Source organism: Coregonus clupeaformis, unplaced genomic scaffold (assembly GCF_020615455.1).
Source record: "Coregonus clupeaformis isolate EN_2021a unplaced genomic scaffold, ASM2061545v1 scaf0009, whole genome shotgun sequence".
NCBI lineage: Eukaryota > Metazoa > Chordata > Actinopteri > Salmoniformes > Salmonidae > Coregonus > Coregonus clupeaformis.
The window spans coordinates 297,520-323,429 of NW_025533464.1; the positions used below are offsets into that span (position 1 = coordinate 297,520).

Genomic DNA, 25,910 nt, shown 5'->3' on the forward strand with positions numbered 1-25,910 from the left:
ATTAAAGCGATGTCCGTCTACCACTCCTGGCATGTTATCCCTAAACCACACAGCCTCTATATCCAACGAGACATTAGAGATTTTAACCGGTACCCTACTCTGAAAATCATAGCTTTCCACATCATACGTTGATAGCTTGTAGAGCCACAGAGCCTTCTTCTTTTGTGCTTTTGACACACACTAAATCAACATCCTGGTCACTCTGACCGATTCCACTTTTCCCAATTCGTCCTTCACCATCTTCCAGACTGCACACGGGTCACCTAAAAACATCCTTGTTCATGAATCGCACTAAACCATAAACTGCTGTTCTTTTCCAACTTTAACCCTCTTCTTCACCATCGTCCACTCATTCTCACCAACTCTACTCATGCCAACAATCGCACAATGCTTCCGCTTCCGCCATTGCTACCGTGGCTGGGAACTGTCAGGAGAGGTCAACGACTGTGAGAGCTGGTAGGATGAGCTACCTTTATTCAGGTGGCAGCTCGTTAAGCCAATGCTGGTCAGGTGTGTCGAGCCTGGTTCCAACAGGCAGCTAATTGCAATTGAATTCCCGCATTCACTCCACGCAAGACAAACGCTCAGATAAAAAAGTTGAATGAAAAGCAACTAAGTCATGCCAATAGTGATTTAAAATGTCAAAGAAAGCACACATAAGGTACTTCTAATAAATTAATAAAAATAAAGCACACATGAGGGAAATTAGAAAACTAGGCTTTGACACACGTGACACACACACATGATTAATGTTCCCAGTCTCTGGGCTCCTGGTTTGAGATAGAAAAGAGTGAAACCATCGATGAGAGAGGAGGGTAGGGTAGGGGAGGAGAGGGGAGAGGGGAGAGGGAGGGATAGGGAGGGAGAGGAGCCCCTGGGGGGATAGTCCTTTCAACACAAAAACACATTACTGAACTACACAACAACACTAAACAATATGAAACACCACAAGAGATTACACACTACACACACAAGTAACAAGAACCTAAACCCCCAAGGACAACTCAAACTAAAATACACTGTACACTACTGTAGCATGAAACACACATCCCTGCACACAGCATTCTTATTCAATAATACACACTACATTACATAATAGGCTATGCAAAATGACAGATGGCATACAAGGTAGCTTGAGACAACACAAAGAGAGCATCACCAAACAGAGCTCAGCAGATCCAAACGGTTCTAAACACTTCTAGTACAGTAACACAAGGGAGCAGAACACAGCATCTGGAAAACACTGAATAATATATTGGGATATAAAAGGAATCATTCATCATGAGACAATACAGCTATCAACAGGATAAATAACAGTATATTACAGAACACAAGAGTACAAAGCAAAGAAGTGAGAGATACATTCATGAAACATTTAGACTGCGAGTCAACATCGCAACCAAAACATGACCATTGAGAACCACACAGGACGACACAAAACGCCTTACATCCACAAATACTGCAATCTTTTGACACACTTTTCATATTATTCTTAATAGCATAACAATAATAGTGATCTTTAGAAAACCTGCTCTGAGTAAGCTTGTATTAAACCCAATCCACCCCCTCTAGCTTAGCGCTGCATCTCAATAGCCTGCCTATTTCTGCCCCTGCAGCCGCAATAAACCCATTCAATAAACCCAGCCTTATCACTGTGGCAGGCACACACACACACACACACACACACACACACACACACACACACACACACACACACACACACACACACACACACACACACACACACACACACACACACACACACACACACACAGGAACAGAGTAAATAGTCCCATTGTACTGAATACAGACCAAAACAGGCTATGCTGTTTATCTTCTACAATACTGCAGATTAGTCTAGGAGATTATGCCATCATGTAGGATAATATTATACCAACGCTTTGTGGGGGAGAGGTAATAGCATTATTATTGATTTCAGAATGCAGGAGTATCTGCAGTGATTTCTGGAGTCATCAGACAGGGAAACGTGCATTGTTAGTTTTATTTCAGGTGACTGCAGTGTTTAGTCAGGTGATAGAATAGGTGAGGTAATCTTGTGTTGCCAGATTTGGTAATCTCTCATTTGCTCCAGGAAAGGGGAAAGGGAAGGCTGGATGGGTATTAAGGGTTAGGGGGCAATAATATAAGATCCAGGCTATGTGTTGATAACAGTTGGTTGATTAGACACCCAATACTAAGTAGTACTATGTTAGTGTTATATGGTCATTGGGTCATTGGTTTAAGCAAAGCAAGCACTTTATGTCCTCATGTGTCAGTGCATCGGTTCATCCTTGAGGTGCTTAGATATTGACAATAGCCTACGTACAGTAGGGAAGAGATATATACAGTATATACACTATATATATAAAAAAAGTATGTGGACACCCCTTCATATTACTGGATTCAGCTATTTCAGCCACACCCGTTGCTGACAGGTGTATGAAATCGAGCACACAGCCATGCAATCTCCATAGACAAACATTGGAAGTAGAATGGCCTTACTGAAGAGCTCAGTGACTTTCAACGTGGCTCCGTCATAGGATGCCACCTTTCCAACAAGTGAGTTCGTCAAATTTCTGCCCTGCTAGAGCTGCCGCGGTTAACTGTAAGTGCTGTTATTGTGAAGTGGAAACATCTACTGTAGGCGTAACAACGGCTCAGCCGCGAAGTGGTAGACCACACAAACTCACAGAATGGGACCGCCGAGTGCTGAAGCGCGTAGCTCAGTTCCAAACTGCCTCTGGAAGAAACATCAGCACAAGAACTGTTCGTCGGGAGCTTCATGAAATGGGTTTCCATGGCCGAGCAGCCGCACACAAGCCATTGGACTCTGGAGCAGTGGAAACGCGTTCTTTGGAGTGATTAATCACACTTCACCATCTGGCAGTCCGACGGACTAATCTGGGTTTGGCAGATGCCAGGAGAACGCTACCTGCCCGAATGCATAGTGCCAACTGTAAAGTTTGGTGGATGAGGAATAATGGTGTGGGGCTGTTGTTCATGGTTCGGGCTAGGCCCTTTAGTTCCAGTGAAGTGAAATCTTCACGCTAAAGCATACAATGACATTCTAGATGATTCTGTGTTTCCAACTTTGTGGCAACAGTTCGGGGATGGCCCTTTCCTGTTTCAGCATGACAATGCCCCTGTGTACAAAGCGAGCTCCATACAGAAATCGTTTGTCAAGATCGGTGTGGAAGAACTTGACTAGCCTGCACAGAGCCCTGACCTTAACCCCATCAAACACCTTTGGGAAGAATTGGAACACAGACTGCGAGCCTAATCGCCCAACATCAATGCCCGACCACACTAATGCTCTTGTAGCTGAATGGAAGCAAATCCCCACAGCAATGTTCCAACATCTAGTTGAAAACCTTCCCAGAAGAGTGGATGCTGTTATACCAGCAAAGGGGGGACCAACTACATATCAATGCCCATGATTTTGGATAGAGATGTTCAACTAGCAGGTATCCACATACTTTGGTCATGTAGTGTGTATATATAGCCTGGCAGATTCTACTTGTGCAGTAAGGTGCTGGCTGATCTGGCTGCTTGGACTATTTTGGCCTATTTCCTGGTTCCTGTGAGGAGCTCCAGACACGGTAATGATTACATCACATGATTACATCAGCGTTTCAGCAGGCTGTTTCCTGTCTGAGTGTTCCACTGGCTGGCCCATGTGACGCCTTCTTCCTATCTGCTGCGATGACTCACCGATATCACCCGGACCAGAACATGTCAGACTACCGCTCAACCCAGTCAAAACTGTTCGCTGCTCTGGCACCCCAATGGTGGAACAAGCTCCCTCACGACGCCAGGACAGCGGAGTCACTCACCACCTTCCGGAGACACTTGAAACCTCACCTCTTTAAGGAATACTTGGGATAGGATAAAGTAATCATTTTACCCCCCCTTACCCCACCCCCCAAAAAAAAAATATATATATATATATTTTTTTACAATTATAAAAATAAAACCTAAAAAAAACAAAAAAAATGTGTAAAGTGGTTGTCCCACTGGCTATCATAAGGTGAATGCACCAATTTGTAAGTTGCTCTGGATAAGAGCGTCTGCTAAATGACAAAACATTTAAATGTAAAATGTACCTGCGGGGATGACGGACCAAACCATGTGGCCTGTCCGAGAAAAGTAGAGAAAAAGTGTAGTAGGTTGATATAAATCAACATAACATTCTTTTTATTTATTTTTGCCAAATAAACACTAAAAACACTTAACGAGCCAACTGTCATTAGCTTCATATTCAGTGATTTGTCTACTCTAGTGAATTGTTTTCCAGCGACTGTGAGATGACAGTGAGATTATGTGATGCTATCAGGTGAGAATGTCCTGAATGACTGTGTTCCCTCTCATCTCCACTCCCAGCCTGCTGTGGATCGTGTCTCTAGCGTAGTGCTAAAGATGCTATCAGCGCTGATGGGATCTGGGCCAAGTTCCAAATGACACCCTATTCCCTATAGAGAGCACTACTTTTAACCAGCGCTGGTCAAAAGTAGTGCACTATAAAGGGAATAGGGTGTCATTTAGGGTGCAGATCTACAGTCTCCTCTACAGTGTCCTCTACAGTGTCCCCGTGCAGCAGAGCAGTCCCTCTCTCCCCAGCAGTACCCCTTCTGCCCTGTCCTGTCCTATCCTTAAGTCTTAATTAGGAAGATAGGATCAGTGGGGGCCTGCACTGGCAAGACAGAGCCTGTCCTCAGCATATCCTCCCATTGATTATGTACCACGGCCAAGAGGAGAGGAGGAGGAGGAGGAGGAGGAGAGAGGGATGGAGGGAGGGAAGGTGATAGTAAAGAGGAGAAAGGAATGGGATGATTCAAATGGAGGAGAGGAAGATGTAAGAGAGGGGGTTTAAGAGATGAGAGGAGAAAAGGAGGATAGAGGAAGTGACGAAGGGAGAGTTGGGAATAGAGGAAGTGAGATAAGAAAAACAATGGAGTGTGATAGAGAAGGAGAAACAAAAAGACAGAGAGAGACAGATAAAACAGAGGGGAATGTAGGGAGGAAGTGAATGTGAAAAAAGAGGGTCAAGGGATAGAGGGATTGCGGAGGTTAAAGGAGTGGAAAGCGTTTCTTTCCCCTCCGGATCCAGTCAAATCCATTACCCATCAGGTCTTTGAAGTAGCAGGAATTAAAGTTATTGTAAGGTTGTGTCCAAATGGCACCCTATTGCCTATATTGTGCACTACTTTTGATAATGGCCTATAGGGGTCAAAGGTTTGCACTATATCAGATTATGGTGCCATTTGGGATGCTGCCTACAGTATATATCCTGCCTTTATATTAGCTCTCTTCACAGGTAAGATAACGCACGTGGGCCATAAACAGAAAGCACTATTAATCTATCTATTCAAGTTGAATCAGGTCTATCACAACATCAATAAATAAAATTGTTTCTTCTGTCTTTTTTCTATGAAAAATTACAAAGAAATCTGAGTTTAAACAGTCCTCTCTCTCTCTCTCTCTCTCTCTCTCTCTCTCTCTCTCTCTCTCTCTCTCTCTCTCTCTCTCTCTCTCTCTCTCTCTCTCTCTCTCTCTCTCTCTCTCTCTCTCGCTCTCTCTCTGTCTCTCTCTCTCTCTTGGGTGGTTATGTAAGTATTTTAATGTCTGTGTTTAGACATTTTAATGTCTGTGTTTAGACTCTGCCTCTAGCTGTCAGCCAGGTATCGTGTCTTTGTCCAAAAACTGTGATGTTTTTATTTTAGACCCACTACTGTAGCACAGCTGACTGTACATTCAGCCCCAGTGGCCCCTGGGAGAGAGACGGCGGCCATTTTTTACTTCTGTCCCAACAGCCTGAAGGGAAAAGGGTCAGATCCATGACTCAGCACTTTTGTGCTGTTTATCAGTGAACTCCTTTCTGCAGACATAACAGCAGCACATAATGCATAATTCTCCAGAGGCTGCCATTATCCCCTGGTCCTATTTATGGAAGATGGTAAAAGATAAACTCAATAAACGCAATTGAAAAAACGATGTATGTGTGTGTGTGTGCGCACGCTCGCGCGTGTGCATGTGTGTAGACTTGATGTTGTGAGATTGGGAGTGGCGGGGGAGTAGGGGAAAAGAGCTGTCACTGTGGCAGAGTTAGCATGATGCCTGTGCTCTCGCCTTTTTTGAGTTTCTGTCCTTTTTTCTGTGGGAGGGACGTCACTTGGAGAGGAGTGGAATTTAAAAGGCCTGCCACCCTGCTCACAAAGGGCCATGTCAACGATATTAAAATGTCACAGGATGGATGGGAGGAAGAGTTTAGGAGCCATCTCTCTTCTTTTTTGCTATTTTTTCTGAATCGCTCTCTTTCTGTTTCTATGAGTATGTCTCTCTCTCGCTCTCTCGCTCTCTCTCAATTCAATTTTCAATTTAAGGGCTTTATTGGCATGGGAAATGTATGTTAACATTGCTCTCTCTCTCTCTCTATCTCTATCTCTCTCTCTCTCTCTTCTTTCCCCCATCTTCTCTGAACAAAATGATTATTCAACACGCCACTACATCTAAAAGTTTTTCCTTTCCTCTCCTTCAGTCCCATGCCCCCTCATCAATCACAGTCTGTGGGTTACATTAAAATCACATTAACCACTATAACTAGAGATCTACCAGCAGCATCATTAGAAGGTAGGGAGATATCTGTAATGGTGACTTAGACTTTCAATAATGTCAGAACTTATGTCCTACAAAATTATTCTAGAACAAAAAGTAATAGATTTAATCAGTGAACTGAAGTCCTCTCTTCTCCCATCTCTCTCTCTCTCTCTCTCTCTCTCTCTCTCTCTCTCTCTCTCTCTCTCTCTCTCCTCTCTCTCTCTCTGTCCTCTACCTATTCATTGTCTCCCACTCTCCAGCTCTCTCCTTTTTTCTCTCCCTCTCTTCACCCCCTCACCTTCTCTTTCTCTCGCCCTTGTCCTCACCTTGTCATTTAGCTGTTGACATTCACACCGAGGCAGTTGGCAGGACACAGAGCCTATTGCCCATCTGCTGAGCTGGAAGATGTCACAGCAAATCAATCACCGCACCACCTATCCTCAGCCGCACCGACACACCAGACCTGACACTCAACTTTTGACTTTTTCACAACTGCCACCGGTTTGATGCCAAAACATTGACAACAAATACATATTGACATACAAAAAAATATAAAAGTGTGAAAAAGATATATATATAAAGGATATTTCATGCTGAAACCCTCATATTAAACACCAATTGAACTCACTAATTTGATGGTTTATATTTAGGATAATGCTATACAGCTTTGTGATTTTTTTTTGTTTTTAATCATCTTATTTAACAGAGGGCCAGAGATAATTACAGACAGCTGTGATCATCTGAAGTACCCAAAAGGGCTACTAGACGTTTTGTGATAGATTACATAAAGTCCTTGAAAGATACCAACATTCTGGTAGTTTACTGGTAAACTTTGAAGGTTTCCAGTAATATACCCTCCCTTTGCAACCCTAGCCCCGACACACACTCACAGACTGACAAGAGACAGAAAAGAAGACACACGGACACATTCTGCTCTAATCTCTGTGTATCCTGGATCTGTGAATGGTGTATGAGAAAGAGAGAGATCCTACTGCTCTCTCTGCCCTGTGTGTGGCCTGTCTCCTCTTTGAGCCTTGTCTCTCTCTGTCCACTTACCTAGTATCTAACTGTGTCATCTGTGCTACTCAGGTGGCCCTTAGTGACCAGTGACTGGCACAGTCAGATCCTAGTGTTACTGTGTGTGGTATTCTGAGGATATGGTATGCAGTGGGCTGGGGTATATGTAGTGGTCTATAGTAGGGGTCTATAGTAGGGGTATACAGGTTGTATTGGCCACAGCGCGTTGCCTTCTCTACAGAATCACCATGGAGACCAGATGGTGTAGCCTGGAGACCGTCTCCAAGGTGACCGGTGCGCCGAGGGCACTGACCCGTGTGATGTTACATTCATCAAACTGCAGGAGCCTGCTCACACCAAACGGCACACACTTATCGCTCAGTTTCACACACACACACACACACACACACACACAGTTAACAAGTTATTAATTCATCAATGCCCACATATAATTATGTTCAGTACACTAAACACACACACACACACACACACATGAACATATACACACATGGACACACACACACACAGGGTCTCAGCCACCTATCTGTCACGTCTCTCTCTAGATCAGTGGGGCTGTGTGAGTAGACACAGGGGGAGACAGAAGGGGAGACAGAGGGACAGATAAGTGATTTATTATAGATATGTTAGGCATCATGTGTGTTGCTATATATAGTGGTGGTATCCAAGGTGATTGTATCTGCCATGTTTAGATCTTTCATTCATCACACCAAGCCCCTACGTTACTGCAGTCACATCACGCTCTCACACCCCACTGAGACTGAGAGAGAGAGGGATGGGGAGAGAGGCAGGGGGGAGGAGAGAGAGGGGGGAGGCGAGAGGGAGAGAGAGATGGAGAAAATGGAGGAGAAATGGGTTATAATGAGAATGAGAGTGAGAGGAAAAAGAGATAAAAGGAGGAAATAGAGAGATGAAAAAGGACAAAGGGGGCAGAAGGCGGAGAGGAAGCGAACAGGTAGAGAGAGGGAGGGATCATGCAGAGTATGGAGTGAAATGTGGATGCACAACACACTGATGGGTTTTATGGATTTTCCTGTTCGTTCCGAGGTGGATCTCTTACAGATTTATAGGTTTGAAATTACATTAAAGTGCCGCAGTTGACATTACATACTGTCGTCAAGTTGTGGGGAGAGGCAGAGCTGAAGTTAGCTTCTCATAAGCCAGCCCATAAATGTTCTAATAATGTCTGCTTATGGGTTCTTATCTCCCAGATCCCTATGGGCTCTGGTCAAAAGTAATGCACTATATAGGGAATAGGGTGCCATTTGGGATCCACACCAGACTCATTTCCTGCTGTTTCGGATGGGAAGAAGTGAAAGGGACAAACCACTGTGTAATTGCCTATCTCTTATGATATGATATTTAGCAGACACTTTTATCCAAAGCGACTTACAGTCATGCGTGCATACATTTTTTTTTGTGTATGGGTACAGGGATCGAACCCACTACCTTGGCGTTACAAGCACCGTGCTCTACCAACTGAGCTACAGAGGACTTATCTTACCTCAGCTCTTCCTGTGCTAAAATATTATTTTCCCTTATACCTGGCCTTTATCTGTATGGCTGGAGATATATGGCAGGTTTGATGCTGATGCTGCCTTTGCAGCAGAGATAGTAATGTAGTTCTGTGCCTGTGGATTTAACCCATGCCATCCACAGTGTATGTGTGTGTCTGTCAGTGCATTATTGAGTGGGGGTGTTTGTGTATGGGTACATCCATGCGCTGTTGTATACGTTTGTGTGTGTGTGTGGGTGTGTGTGTGGGTGTGTGTGTGTGTGTGTGTGTGTGTGTGTGTGTGTTGAGGACTCTATTGGCACAACTAAAGAGAAAACACAAATAGCTCCACATTATTCAAATGTAAGCATCCCCTGGGCAGAAGCGCCACATCCTTAGTGTCACACAGTAATGATAAATGATATTGCAGCTCTCCAAGTCTCTGTCGGCCAATGAGACGGCGCAGTTCTAGATGTTTATCGCTGTTCACTTTAAAGTACCTTCGCTATCTGTCTGGGCCTCTTCAGGGCAGGCTAATACATACATATTGCATATTGACACACACTCACACACACACACACACTTTGCCCATTTAAATCAGACCACTAGACTAGCTACTTTATACGTAATGGATCTATTTGTAGTGGAACAAGGGGCTTGGGGAAACTATTGTCTCTGCAGACACGTAATGAAGGTCCTGTGACAAACAGGGCCATTCTAAACTGACAGAGATAACTGCAACTGTGGTTATTGGGTCTCATGTCCTTGTGTCTGGCCTCAAAGCTCTGGCTGTGTGTTTTATCTCATAGCTGCTTAGATTAAGACCTCTCCTTAAGCCAAGGTCTTATCTTTTACATAACTGTCTGATACTCCGCCGGCTGCACGGACTGCCATGTCAGCAACCCTGATCACCCCTAATTATCTGTCCGGAGAGAGGGATGAGGAGGGGAGGGAGGAAGGGGGTTTTCCTCATTTAAATACCTGAAATTCCCCCTAGCTTAATCCTGCGATCTATGGTTTAATCGCCCTCTCACAAGGTTGGCAGGTGTTGTTGCAACTGAGTGTCTGCCCTCATTGTGTGGTGATGCAATACATTTCTGGGAATCTTAGTTTGGGTTCTCTTTGATCCCTGGCATTGATGCGGCGTTACATGAGCCAAGTCTGAGTTACGTGAGGAGAGGCTCAGCAATATGTAATACATCAGGCCAAATGAGGCAACAGTGAATCTAAGGGGAGGGAATTGCTCAAGGCTCTCTGCTACATTGCTTATAGATCAATATGCATTAACAAAACCAAAGTTTTGATGATATTGTGTTAACGTTATGGGTGAGTTTGATGAGTTGATAGGCCTTGGAAAAACAGGCTGAATCATGTCGTCAGAGCTCTCAGAGAGAGAGAGAGAGAGAGAGAGAGAGAGAGAGAGAGAGAGAGAGAGAGAGAGAGAGAGAGAGAGAGAGAGAGAGAGAGAGAGAGAGAGAGAGAGAGAGAGAGAGAGAGAGAGAGAGAGAGAGAGAGAGAGAGAGAGAGAGAGAGAGAGAGAGAGAGAGAGAGAGAGAGAGAGAGAGAGAACTCCCAGCAGAGGCCAGATGATATTCTGCCCAGGTTTCTGACACAAGCTCGGGAAGATTTCCTTATCGTTCCTGACAGGACTTTGTTGCCGTAGCAATGAGGACGATTCGGCAGGAAGTAGGAGTGATCAAAGGGTGCGGAACGTTCACCTAATCATCTCTCTCCCTTTCTCTACTATGCCGTCAGCATCCAAACCCAGTGACTTGGTTATGCAGTAGAGAAGCCTCATTCAACTCCTTTCTGTTATATGACCACTTCTCTCATTTGGTTCCCTCTTACCCATCCTACATGCATATAGATGTTACTGATATTATACAACCACTGTTGCTAGGCCGTTCTAGTCTTGTATCTGGCATTGTTGCTAGTTGCTCCACTAATGAGGCTTAGAGGTCCCTCACCTCCTGACCCTAAAGCCCTGGGTCCCTGAGAACATGGATCTGTGGATGGAAGATAGGTAGAACATATTCTCTCTCTATCTCTCTTTCTCACTCATGTGTTTGTTTGCTCGTTCGTTTGTTTGTTTTCTCCCTCTCTCTCTACCTCCTCTCTCTCTCCCTTCTGTCTCTCTCTATCCCCCCTCTCTCTCTCTCTCTCTCTCTCTCTCTTTCTCTCTCATTGTCATTATCTGCCATGTGTGACTTCTGTCCCCGTTAGAACCATTCCCACTGTCTCCTTACTGTGAAATTGTATTTCTGTGACTCAGCTGTTGAACCAGAAACACTCTATTTTTCTGCTTCACTGCTTGTTTTTCTCCACTTAAATCCTGACTGCCATCGCGCCACCCCGACACACACCACTTGCATTGGCACACATATAACACACACACACACACTTTTACTGTGGGTCAGGGTGTTTCTGGCTGTTGTCATTCGCCTGCTTCTCTGTTCCTCCTATGTTGTGTTAGTGGTCATTAGTCTGGGGCCTGGCTCACACCAATATAGCCTCTCTCTCTAAACATCCCATGTTTCTAGTGTGGGAGTTCTGCAGTAGTGGTATAGTAGTGGAGGCTGGTGGAAGGACAAATCATTCGATTTCTAGTGACACCAGCCTCCACTGTGGGTGTCGTATTGAGAACAAGTTTGAATACTGGACAACTACTAGCTGTGTGTGATCATTGTGCTGTATTTGACCTTTGGCTGCAGTCCATCATGTTTCAATGGGACATGACAGTTGGTTGTGTGTGGTTGTTGTCTTGTGCAGGTAAATTCCCTTATCTGGACATTAGCAGTGGTTCACCCTTTCACTTAATCTCCCCCCGGGGGTAATATGTGCTGGATGTTACCCTTCATACGATTACAGGTATCCATATCATATCCATTACAAAATGGACTTAAGCAAATAGATTGTTCAAATCAAATCATAGTTTATTGTAGCAAAATGCTTGTACCTGTCATGGGAGGGATGTAAGAAGGAATGGTAATCTCTCTACAGTTTATTATGCACACCGACATACCCTCCTTCTATGCACATGGCAGTCTTTACACCAACGACCATAATCCACACTATGCAGCAATATCATACACTGTAATAGAATGTGATTTTCCCAATGGAAGTGAGATGCATAGATGTTAATCAATGTAAAAAATGTTGATGATATTTCCATTGATTATCAAATCAAATCAAAAGTTATTTTTCACATGCGCCGAATACAACTGGTGTAGACTTTACCGTGAAATGCTTGCTTATGAGCCCTTCCCAACAATGCAGAGTTAAAACATAATAACACAAATAGTAACACAAGAGGAATAAAATAAAATACACAAGAATGGAGCTATATACAGGAAGTACCAGTACCAGATCAATGTGGAGCTATATACAGGGAGTACCAGTACCAGATCAATGTGGAGCTATATACAGGGAGTACCAGTACCAGATCAAGAATGGAGCTATAAACAGGGAGTACCAATATCAGATCAACAATGGAGCTATATACAGAGAGTACCAGTACCAGATCAAGAATTGAGCTATATACAGGGAGTACCAGTACCAGATCAATGTGGAGCTATATACAGGGAGTACCAGTATCAGATCAATGTGGAGCTATATACAGGGAGTACCAGTACCAAATCAAGAATGGAGATATATACAGGGAGTACCAGTACCAGATCAACAATGGAGCTATATACAGGGAGTACGAGTACCAGATCAACAATGGAGTATATACAGGGAGTACCAGTACCAGATCAAGAAAGGAGATATATACAGAGACAAAGATCAAGGGAGCTATATACAGGGAGTACCAGTACCAGATCAAGAAAGGAGCTATATACAGGGAGTACCAGTTCAATATCAAGAATGGAGCTATATACAGGGAGTACCAGTACCAGATCAACAATGGAGCTATATACAGGGAGTACCAGTACCAGATCAAGAATGGAGCTATATACAGGGAGTACCAGTACCAGATCAATGTGGAGCTATATACAGGGAGTACCAGTACCAGATCAACAATAGAGCTATGTACAGGCAGTACCAGTTCCAGATCAAGAATGGAGCTATATACAGGGAGTACCAGTACCAGATCAACAATGGAGCTATATACAGGGAGTACCAGTACCAGATCAACAATGGAGCTATATACAGGGAGTACCAGTTCAAGATCAAGAATGGAGCTATATACAGGGAGTACCAGTACCAGATCAAGAATGGAGCTATATACAGGGAGTACCAGTACCAGATCAAGAATGGAGCTGTAAACAGGGAGTACCAGTACCAGATCAACAATGGAGCGATATACAGGAAGTACCAGTACCAGATCAACGATGGAGCTATATACAGGGAGTACAGGTACCAGATCAACAATGGAGCTATATACAGGGAGTTCCAGTACCAGATCAACAATGGAGCTATATACAGGGAGTACCAGTACCAGATCAACAATGGAGCTATATACAGGGAGTACCAGTACCAGATCAAGAATGGAGCTATAAACAGGGAGTACCAGTACCAGATCAATGTGGAGCTATATACAGGGAGTACAAGTACCAGATCAACAATGGAGCTATATACAGGGAGTACCAGTACCAGATCAACAATGGAGCTATATACAGGGAGTACCAGCACCAGATCAACAATGGAGCTATATACAGGGAGTACCAGTACCAGATCAAGAAAGGAGCTATATACAGGGAGTACCAGTTCAAGATCAAGAATGGAGCTATATACAGGGAGTACCAGTACCAGATCAATGTGGAGCTATATACAGGGAGTACCAGTACCAGATCAAGAATGGAGATATATACAGGGAGTACCAGTACCAGATCAACAATGGAGCTATATACAGGGAGTACGAGTACCAGATCAACAATGGAGCTATATACAGGGAGTACCAGTACCAGATCAAGAAAGGAGCTATATACAGGGAGTACCAGTTCAAGATCAAGAATGGAGCTATATACAGGGAGTACCAGTACCAGATCAAGAAAGGAGCTATATACAGGGAGTACCAGTTCAATATCATGAATGGAGCTATATACAGGGAGTACCAGTACCAGATCAACAATGGAGCTATATCAGGGAGTACCAGTACCAGATCAAGAATGGAGCTATATACAGGGAGTACCAGTACCAGATCAATGTGGAGCTATATACAGGGAGTACCAGTACCAGATCAAGAATGGAGCTATATACAGGGAGTACCAGTACCAGATCAAGAATGGAGCTATAAACAGGGAGTACCAGTACCAGATCAACAATGGAGCGACATACAGGAATTACCAGTACCAGATCAACGATGGAGCTATATACAAGGAGTACAGGTACCAGATCAACAATGGAGCTATATACAGGGAGTTCCAGTACCAGATCAACAATGGAGCTATATACAGGGAGTACCAGTACCAGATCAACAATGGAGCTATATACAGGGAGTACCAGTACCAGATCAAGAATGGAGCTATAAACAGGGAGTACCAGTACCAGATCAATGTGGAGCTATATACAGGGAGTACCAGTACCAGATCAACAATGGAGCTATATACAGGGAGTACCAGTACCAGATCAACAATGGAGCTATATACAGGGAGTACCAGTACCAGATCAACAATGGAGCTATATACAGGGAGTACCAGTACCAGATCAAGAAAGGAGCTATATACAGGGAGTACCAGTTCAAGATCAAGAATGGAGCTATATACAGGGAGTACCAGTACCAGATCAAGAAAGGAGCTATATATAGGGAGTACCAGTTCAATATCAAGAATGGAGCTATATACAGGGAGTACCAGTACCAGATCAACAATGGAGCTATATACAGGGAGTACCAGTACCAGATCAACAATGGAGCTATATACAGGGAGTACCAGTACCAGATCAACAATGGAGCTATATACAGGGAGTACCAGTACCAGATCAACAATGGAGCTATATACAGGGAGTACCAATACCAGATCAACAATGGAGCTATATACAGGGAGTACCAGTACCAGATCAAGAATGGAGCTATATACAGGGAGTACCAGTACCAGATCAACAATGGAGCTATATACAGGGAATACCAGTACCAGATCAATGTGCAGAGGTACAAGGTATTTGAGGTAGATATGTACATGAAGGCAGGGTAAAGTGACTTGGCAGCAGGATAGATAATAATAAGAGTAAAATAAAGAACAGAGTAGCAGCAGCATGTGATGAGTGTAAAAGTGTGTGTGTGTGAGTGTCTGTGTAATGTGTATGTATGTGTGTTTGTGTTGTGTCTGTGTGTGTGTGTGTGTGTGTGTGTGTGTGTGTGTGTGTGTGTGTGTGTGTGTGTGTGTGTGTGTGTGTAGTGTGTGTGCATGTGCATGTGGGTTTTGTGTGGGAGAGTTTCAATATAGTGTGTTTGAGTGAGTGTGTATATATAGTCTAGTGAGTGTGTATATGGTGTGTATATATAGTCTAGTGAGTGTGCGTACCGTCAGTGCAAGATAGAGTCAGTGCAGATAGTTTGGGTACCATTAATTGACTCTTAGTCTGGCTATTTAGCAGTCTTATGGCTTGGGGGTAGAAGCTGTCTCGGAGCCTGTTGGTCCGAGAGCCGATGCTCCGGTCCCGTTTGCCGGACGGAAGCAGAGTAAACAGTCTGGCTTGGATGGCTGGAGTCTTTGGCAATTTATCCAATGGAGCAGTCCTCGTATTAGTAATCAATGGAGGGCATGTAGGATCTGTAATATTAATTAAGCTACAAGAGGGACAAGTGTTCCCGCGAGGTCTGGTGATCGAACGCTCGCACAACTAAGAACCAATCAGCCGTCTCCGTCCTGTTAGCCACCAGTTAATTCCTGCATCAGCAAACCAGCCCTGGCCGGTCGATCACAGAGCAGTCAATAGTTGTTGATTTCTTACTCCAGCATCAAACCACACTCTCTTTCTCTTTTTCTCATCCTCCTCTCTCTGCATCTGTTTCATGTCATCTGTTCATTTCCTGATTGGGAGAAGAGAAAAGTCTAATTTCCCCAGTGTGTCTCTCTGACTGGTGTCTGTACATGATGGGTCTACTATGGATCTGAGGTTGGGCAAGTAGCCCACTCTTGCAGTCTGTGCTCGTCTTTTCTGCTCTGCTCTTGGTAAATCATCTTATGTATCTAGTGTGGTCTGATCTCAGCTTGTCTAGTTTAGTCTGGTTGTTGTTGTTCTTGTGGGATCTACTTACTAGATTTCCCCTAAATCTCTACAGTATGTATCTCCTCTCTTTGCTAACGGCTAGCAGTTAGCGCTTAGCCTGGGGAGAATACAGTATATGGGCATTAAATCAGCCTCATTAATTTGTTGCTGCTATCAGAGCTCTGTGTCTCACCAGCCACACTGAGCCAGGCCTGGGTGGGATGGGATGGGCCATAACGCTCTCCGTTCTTTCCCAGGGTCCGTATCAGTCAAATAGTACCGGCTGACAAACACAACGCTAGCGCCTCACACCCGCACTGCGTCATTTAACATAGACACCAAGGAACAAGAATGAGTCAAACACACACACACTACACTGTCGGTGAGGTTAAGCAAACATTTTCATCTGTGGCAGTGCAGTCTGTTCACTCATTGTAACTATGAATATGCTCAGGGTGTCGTCGGTGGCTTTCAGAGTTTTTCTTCCGCTGTGTTAGTCTTTGGTACAAAGACACTGATACAGAAGTACAGAGGCAGAGTTAGTGTCAGGTTCAGCCCCGTAGGCTGCCTACAGTAATTGAACATTTTGGGGGGTGAGGGTGGGTTGATTTTCTCTCTCTCTCTCTCTCTCTCTCTCTCTCTCTCTCTCTCTCTCTCTCTCTCTCTCTCTCTCTCTCTCTCTCTCTCTCTCTCTCTCTCATGCTCTCTCTCTCTCTCTCTCTCTCTCTCTCTCTCATGCTCTCTCTCTCTCAAGGCTGAACTCCTTGTTCTAAATATTAATACTGCCCTTGAGAGGAGGGCTTCTGTTTGGCATTATCATTTCTCTCTGCACTCGGTTGAAAACGAGGGAGCGAGAGAGAGCGAGAAAGAAAGAAAGAAAGAAAGAAAGAAAGAAAGAAAGAAAGAAAGAAAGAAAGAAAGAAAGAAAGAAAGAAAGAAAGAAAGAAAGAAAGAAAGAAAGAAAGAAAGAAAGAAAGAAAGAAAGAGTAGGTTTCTGTTCCCTTCCTTATTTTTACCTACCTGTGTCAGCATGTCAGACATGGAGCACCCACATGAAAAAAAACTATAGTGTATACAATGGCAGGAACCGTGGAGGCTGTTGAGAGGAGGACTGCTCATAATAATGGCTGGAATGGAGTCAATGGAATGGTATCAACCACATGGAAACAACGTCTTTGATGTGTTTGATACCATTCCATTGACTCCATTCCAGACATTATTATGAGCAGTCCTCCCCTCAGCAGCCTCCACTGGGTAGGAAAACTGTAGTATTCACTGTAGTGTTTTGGGGGATATTACTGTAGTATTTTCTAGTGTTTTTATTTTATTATCTTTGACATAGAGGTGGGGGGGCTTTCTCCTTGAGGACACCTATTGGAGAAATACCAAAAGAAAATGTTCCATAACCTGTAGGTCTATAGGACTGGGTTCTGATCGGAGAGTTCAGAGCTTCTGCTCTTTTCTATAACCTGTAGGGAACATTTTTACATTTTAGTCATTTAGCAGACGCTCTTATCCAGAGCGACTTACAGTTAGTGAGTGTATACATTTTCATACTGGCCCCCCGTGGGAATCGAACCCACCACCCTGGCGTTACAAACGCCATGCTCTACCAACTGAGCTACATGGGGCCACAATATATGGTCTATACTTGGCATGTAGTTTTCTTATTTATGGGTGGCACAAATTGGTATATGGGGAAGGGGAAATGGCAGGGTATATGCAAATTGAATACTGTAGTATTAACTATAGTTAAAAATGTAGTGTTTTTGCTGACATTTCTGTAGTATTTACCACAGTGTTTTTTGTTTGGATAATACTGTAGTATTTACTATAGTATTCAGTATACTACAAAATTATATACTAAGTACTACACATGGTCGAGGGACACTACAGTGTGTAGTGTAGTATTCTACAGTATAATACAGTTTACTACAGAATTCTATAGTAAGTACTGTAGTATTCTATAGTAAACTGTAGTATTTCTTTATTTGGGGCAGCCAAGAGGGATATCACTGACAGAAACCCACAGGTGCCCTCCAAACTAGCATAACCACTTCCTCTAAGGGTTAAGGAGACAAGGAAAGGAGACACTCCAGTGCGCTAAAACATGTTTTTTTCTACTCAACCAATACCTCCACTAAGGATTTAGGAGACAAGGAGAGGACTCTCTGTAGTGCATTGAGATGTCCTTCCAAAGGGAATAGGGATCTCTTCCCTTGCTTGCTGGAGTAGTGCTAGGTGATGTTTCCTTAAGTCTCTACCTAGTACCAAGTCAAACTGTACCCATTATCTCTCACACACAGACAGACTGGTGCTCTGGCTCTAACTGTGTGTGAAGCAGAGGTGGTTAGGGTGTGTGTTCAGGCTCAAACACTGAAACGATGCATCCCAGTATCTCTCTTTGACACACACACACACACTGCTCTGTGCAATACGCTGGCCCTAACTGAATAGACACACACACGAGCACGCACGCATACACACACACATACATACACACACTGTACATTTGTGTAAACGTATATAGTGTCTTCATACTGTCTTCAACCTCCCATGCTATGCCATATTAGCTGACATTAATATCATTTTTGTATTGTTAATGTTGCAGTTTGTTTCAGGGCTCTTTTTGAAAAGCCATTTATTCGGTGTGACCACTCCAGCTGCAGGTGTCCCGCTCCCCTCCTCTCCCCCCCCTCCCATCCAATCTCCTCCCCTCCTCTCCCCTCGTCTCCCCTCCTCTCCCCTCCAATCTCCTCCCCTCCTCTCCCCTCGTCTCCCCTCCAATCTCCTCCCCTCGTCTCCCCTCCAATCTCCTCCCCTCGTCTCCCCTCCAATCTCCTCCCCTCCTCTCCCCTCCAATCTCCTCCCCTCCTCTCCCCTCTGGTCCCCTCTCAGATGAGAGGAGAATCTCTAAAATACATTTGCATCTTAAAAGCTCCAGCGCTTTTCTCTCCACCTGCCAGTTTAGCCCTTTTCCGCAGCACTCTCCTGGGCCTAAACACTTTAGCTATCCCTGTGTAGGGTGTACAATCCCTCCAAAGCACCCAACTTCTAAAATGCCCTCTATTCAACTGTGTGACCAAACAGAAACACACACAGACAGTCTGTGCCAGGGCATTTGTGGAGTAAGCTCCTTTATACACTATGAATATGTAGACAGTCAGTGAACTGAGTTAAACACACACACACACACACACACACACACAGGCTAGGCTGGTGGGCTTTCTGAATCAGAGAGTGGAGATGAATAGGCCTGTGTATCAGCTAGCCACAGCCTGTAGAGCTGGCTGGAGCATGGAAGAGAGGAGATAGGGAGGAGAGGAAAGAGGGAGGAAGAGGGGGATAGCGGAGGAGAGGAAGGGGGAGGTGGTGAATGGATTCACAGCCTGTGGAGCTGGATGGAGCATGGAGGAGAGAGAGAGAGAGAGAGAGAGAGAGAGAGAGAGAGAGAGAGAGAGAGAGAGAGAGAGAGAGAGAGAGAGAGAGAGAGAGAGAGAGAGAGAGAGAGAGAGAGAGAGAGAGGAGGATAGAAAGAGAAGCAGGGGGATGGTGATTGGCGCAAAGCCCAGATTCAGGGCTTGGTTCCTTGCTGTGGCGTGCTGAGATTGACAGCCTATGGGGGCAAGGGGGGGATTGGAGGGTTAGAGAGGGTTAGAGTTGTTTGGGGTGGCAGAGACAGCCATTGCAAATTGAATCGCATGGCAGATTGCTCATGATCTGCCTGTCTGGGGAATGGGTGGGTCAACGGCCCATGCTTCAGACCACAGAGACAGGTCTGCTCTGTAGTCTACTGTTCCTCTTATACCGCTACTTACACTGTACACAGGCCTAAGAGATATGGCCAAAGACATAGGGATAGATCTGTTGAGTATTTGGAATGGTTTGGGTCTTTGTCTGGATGACTGTCTCTCTCTCTCTTTCTCTCTCTCTCTCTCTCCCCCTCTCTCTTTCTCTTTCTCTCTCTCTCTCAATTTCAATTCAATTCAATTTAAGGGCTTTATTGACATGGGAAACGTATGTTAACATTGCCAAAGCAAGTGAAGTAGATAGTACACAAAAGTGAAATAAACAATAAATATTAACAGTAAACATTACACTCAGAAGTTCCAAAAGAATAAAGACATTTCAAATGTCATATTATGTATATATACAGTGTTGTAACAATGTGCAAATAGTTCAAGTACAAATGGGAAAATAAATAAACAGAAATGTGGGTTGTATTTACGATGGTGTTTGTTCTTCACTGGTTGCCCTTTTTCTTGTGGCAACAGGTCACAAATCTTGCTGCTGTGATGGCACACTGTGGTATTTCACCCAGTAGATAAGGGAGTTTATCAAAATTGGGTTTGTTTTCGAATTCTTTGTGGATCTCTGTAATCTGAGGGAAATATGTGTCTCTAATATGGTCATACATTTGGCAGGAGGTTAGGAAGTGCAGCTCAGTTTCCACCTCATTTTGTGGGCAGTATGCACATAGCCTGTCTTCTCTTGAGAGCCAGGTCTGCCTACGGCGGCCTTTCTCAATAGCAAGGCTATGCTCACTGAGTCTGTACATAGTCAAAGCTTTCCTTAAGTTTGGGTCAGTCACAGTGGTCAGGTATTCTGCCACTGTGTACTCTCTGTTTAGAGCCAAATAGCATTCTAGTTTGCTCTGTTTTTTTTGTTAATTCTTTCTAATGTGTCAAGTAATTCTCTTTTTGTTTTCTCATGATTTGGTTGGGTCTAATTGTGTTGTTGTTGTTGTTGTCCTGGGGCTCTGTGGGGTCTGTTTGTGTTTGTGAACAGAGCCCCAGGACCAGCTTACTTAAAGGGACTCTTCTCCAAGTTCATCTCTCTGTAGGTGATGGCTTTGTAATGGAAGGTTAGGGAATCGCTTCCTTTTAAGTGGTTATAGAATTTAACGGCTCTTTTCTGGATTTTGATAATTAGCAGGTATCGGCCTTATTCTGGTCTGCATGCATTATTGTTTTTCGTTGTACACAGAGGATATTTTTGCAGAATTCTGCATGCAAAGTCTCAATTTGGTGTTTGTCCCATTTTGTGAATTCCTGGTTGGTGAGCTGACCCCAGACCTCACAACCATAAAGGGCAATGGGTTCTATAACTGATTCAGGTATTTTTATCCAGATCCTAATTGGTATGTCAAATGTTATGTTCCTTTTGATGGCATAGAAGGCCCTTCTTGCCTTGTCTCTCAGATCGTTCACAGCTTTGTGGAAGTTACCTGTGGCGCTGATGTTTAGGCCGAGGTATGTATAGTTTTTTGTGTGCTCTAGGGCAACAGTGTCTAGATGGAATTTGTATTTGTGGCCCTGGCATCTGGAACTTTTTTGGAACACCATTATTTTTGTCTTACTGAGATTTACTGTCAGGGCCCAGGTCTGACAGAATCTGTGCAGAAGATCTAGGTGCTGCTGTAGGCCCTCCTTGGTTGGTGACAGAAGCACCAGATCATCAGCAAACAGTAGACATTTGACTTCAGATTCTAGTAGGGTGAGGCCGGGTGCTGCAGACTGTTCTAGTGCCCTCGCCAATTCGTTGTTATATATGTTGAAGAGGGTGGGGCTTAAACTGCATCCCTGTCTCACCCCACGGCCCTGTGGAAAGAAATGTGTGTGTTTTTTGCCAATTTTAACCGCACACTTGTTGTTTGTGTACATGGATTTTATAATGTCGTATGTTTTTCCCCCAACCCCACTTTCCATCAATTTGTATAGCAGACCCTCATGCCAAATTGAGTCAAAAGCTTTTTGAAATCAACAAAGCATGAGAAGACTTTGCCTTTGTTTTGGTTTGTTTGTTTGTCAATTAGGGTGTGCAGGGTGAATACGTGGTCTGTCGTACGGTAATTTGGTAAAAAGCCAATTTGACATTTGCTCAGTACATTGTTTTCACTGAGGAAATGAACTAGTCTGCTGTTAATGATAATGCAGAGGATTTTCCCAAGGTTGCTGTTGATGCATGGTAGTTATTGGGGTGAAATTTGTCTCCACTTTTGTGGATTGGGGTGATCAGTCCTTGGTTCCAAATATTGGGGAAGATGCCAGAGCTAAGGATGATGTTAATGTCACGCCCTGGCTCTGGGGACTCTCGTATGTTGAGCCAGGGTGTTCATTTGTTTATGTTCTAGTCGTTGTATATCTATGTTGGCCAGGGTGGCTCCCAATCAGAGAGGGCTGTAGCTCGTTGTCTCTGATTGGGAGTCATACTTAGGTAGCCGTTAGGCATTCATTGTTTGTGGTTTCTTGTTCTTATTTGGTTTGTGTTCAACCGTAGACATCACGTTATCGTCTGTTGTTTTGATCGTGTGATCATTCTCTAAATAAATATGTTCACCTTCAACACTGCGCATTGGTCCTCTCTGGTAGACGATCGTGACAGAAGAAACCACCAAATCTGGACCAAGCAGCGTGTCCAGGAGCCATCGCCAGGGGAATCGTTAGCAGATCTCCGTGGCAACCTCGACTGGGTCAAGCCTAGTGAGGAGCAGAGAGGGTGGACTTGGGAACAATGGAGGAAGAGTCTCGACTGGGTCAAGCCAAAGGAGGAGCAGAATGGCTGGAGTTGGAAGCAGGAGAGCGAGAGTTGGGCGAGAACGATAGAGGATAGAGTCCACGGGGAAGAGAGACCCCCAGACATTTTTTAGGGGGGGGCTCATGACGTCGGGCAGCAGGAGGCCGCGATAGAAGCGGTCCAGCGGGTTGGCAGAGGAGGCCGCCAGGTTACGGGGGCCACTGGTCGAAGAGGGGATGGAAGGTGTAGAGGCACGGCGAGAGGTACTGGGGTGTGTTACCAGTCCGGTCCGGCCCGTTCCAGATCCCGGTGTAGGGCCAGTGGTGTGTGTCCCCAATACGGCTCGGCCCGTTCCTGCTCCCCGCACCAAGTCAGTGGTGCGCTTCGTCAGCCCGGCTCGGCCCGTTCCTGCTCCCCGCACCAAGTCAGTGGTGCGCCCGTCAGCCCGGCTCGGCCCGTTCCTGCTCCCCCGCACCAAGTCAGTGGTGCGCCCGTCAGCCCGGCTCGGCCCGTTCCTGCTCCCCGCACCAAGTCAGTGGTGCGCTTCGTCAGCCCGGCTCGGCCCGTTCCTGCTCCCCGCACCAAGTCAGTGGTGCGCTTCCGTCAGCCCGGCTCGGCCCGTTCCTGCTCCCCGCACCAAGTCAGTGGTGCGCCCGTCAGCCCGGCTCGGCCCGTTCCTGCTCCCCGCACCAAGTCAGTGGTGTGCTCCGTCAGCCCAGTCCGGCCTGTCCCTGCTCCACGCACCAAGCCTACGGTGTGCGTCGTCAGCCTGGTAAGGCCCGTTCCTCCTCCACGCACCAAGCCAGGGGTGCGAGTCGTCAGCCTGGTAAGGCCCGTTCCTCCTCCACGCACCAAGCCAGGGGGTGCGCGTCGTCAGCCTGGTAAGGCCCGTTCCTCCTCCACGCACCAAGCCAGGGGTGCGCGTCGTCAGTCCAGCACAACCCGTGCCTGGGTCACCGGTGCCTGGTAAGGTCCCGGTCAACTGCTCCACTCACGGAGCTGAAGCTATCCGCTCCACCAGTGTGCAGTCCAGCTCCGGTCAGCAGGGCCAGACCGGACCAGGGGTACTTTGGGGGTTTAGAGAAGGAGTGGGGTCATGTCCGGAGCCGGATCCGCCGCCGAGGCGGAGTGCCCACCCGGTCCCTCCCCTGTTGTGTTTGGTTGGCGCGGTCGGAGTCCGCGCCTTTGGGGGGTACTGTCACGCCCTGGCTCTGGGGACTCTCGTATGTTGAGCCAGGGGTGTTCATTTGTTTATGTTCTAGTCGTTGTATATCTATGTTGGCCAGGGTGGCTCCCAATCAGAGAGGGCTGTAGCTCGTTGTCTCTGATTGGGAGTCATACTTAGGTAGCCGTTAGGCATTCATTGTTTGTGGTTTCTTGTTCTTATTTGGTTTGTGTTCAACCGTAGACATCACGTTATCGTCTGTTGTTTTGATCGTGTGATCATTCTCTAAATAAATATGTTCACCTTCAACGCTGCGCATTGGTCCTCTCTGGTAGACGATCGTGACAGTTAAAGAGTTTAAGTATAGCTAATTGAAATTTGTGGTCTGTATATTTTATCATTTCATTGAGGATACCATCAACACCACAGGCCTTTTTGGGTTGGAGGGTTTGTATTTTGTCCTGTAGTTCATTCAATGTAATTGGAGAATCCAGTGGGTTCTGGTAGTCTTTAATAGTTGATTCTAAGATTTGCATTTGATCATGTATATTTTTTTGCTGTTTGTTCTCTGTTATAGGGTCAAAAAGATTGGAGAAGTGGTTTACCCATACATCACCGTTTTGGATAGATAGCTCTTTGTGTTGTTGTTTGTTTAGTGTTTTCCAATTTTCCCAGAAGTGGTTAGAGTCTATGGATTCTTCAATTACATTGACCTGATTTCTGACATGGTGTTCCTTCTTTTTCCGTAGTGTATTTCTGTATTGTTTTAGTGATTCACCATAGTGAAGGCGTAGGCTCAGGTTTTCTGGGTCTCTATGTTTTTGGTTGGATAGGTTTCTCAATTTCTTTCTTAGGTTTTTGCATTCTTCATCAAACCATTTATCACTGTTGTTACTTTTCTTTGGTTTTCTGTTAGAGATTTTTAGATTTGATAGGGAAGCTGAGAGGTCAAATATACTGTTTAGGTTTTCTACTGCCAAGTTTACACCTTCACTATTACAGTGGAACGTTTTGTCCAGGAAGTTGTCTAGAATGGATTGAATTTGTTGTTGCCAAATTTTTTTTGGTAGGTTTCAACACTACTTTCCTTCCATCTATAGCATTTCTTAATATTATTCAGTTCCTTTGGCTTTGATGCCTCATGATTGAGTATTGCTCTGTTCAAGTAGACTGTGATTTTGCTGTGGTCTGATAGGGGTGTCAGTGGGCTGACTGTGAATGCTCTGAGAGACTCTGGATTGAGGTCAGTGATAAAGTAGTCTACAGTACTACTGCCAAGAGATGAGCTATAGGTCTACCTACCATAGGACTCCCCTCGAAGCCTACCATTGACTATGTACATACCCAGTGTGCGACAGAGCTGCAGGAGTCGTGACCCGTTTTTGTTGGTTATGTTGTCGTAGTTGTGCCTAGGGGGGCAGATGGGAGAGGGAATGCTGTCACCTCCAGGTAGATGTTTGGCCCCTGTGTGCTGAGGGTGTCAGGTTCTTGTCCAGTTCTGGCATTTAGGTCGCCACAGACTAGTACATATCCCTGGGTCTGGAAATGATTGATTTCCCCCTCCAGGATGGAGAAGCTGTCTTCATTAAAGTATGGGGATTCTAGTGGGGGGATATAGGTAGCACACAGGAGGAAATGTTTCTCTGTTGAGATCATTTCCTTTTGAATTTCTAACCAAATGTAAAATGTTCCTGTTTTGATTAATTTAATAGAGTGAGTTAGGTCTGCTCTATACCAAATTAGCATACCTCCTGAGTCCCTTCCCTGTTTCACACCTGGTAGTTTGGTGGATGGGACTACCAGCTCTCTGTAACCTAGAGGGCAACCATTGGGTCCGTCTCCTCTATACCATGTTTCTTGTAGGATGACAATGTCTGTATTTCCGATTTCTTTGGTGAAGTCCAGATTCCTGCTCTTTAGGCCAAAGGCAGAAGACCTCAGGCCTTGGATATTCCA

The 25,910-nt window shown here is 45.0% G+C and overlaps 1 protein-coding gene and 1 non-coding gene across 3 annotated transcripts in view; one reads left to right on the forward strand and one right to left on the reverse strand.

Annotated features, from left to right (window-relative positions):
* The window catches only part of LOC121576070 (potassium voltage-gated channel subfamily D member 2-like), a 140,551-nt gene that overhangs the window by 50,742 nt on the left and 63,899 nt on the right, over positions 1–25,910 (forward strand). The gene's annotated exons all lie outside the window — the stretch shown is intronic.
* Positions 17,831–17,906, reverse strand: trnat-ugu. The gene has a single exon. It is a non-coding gene; the product is annotated as a tRNA-Thr (tRNA).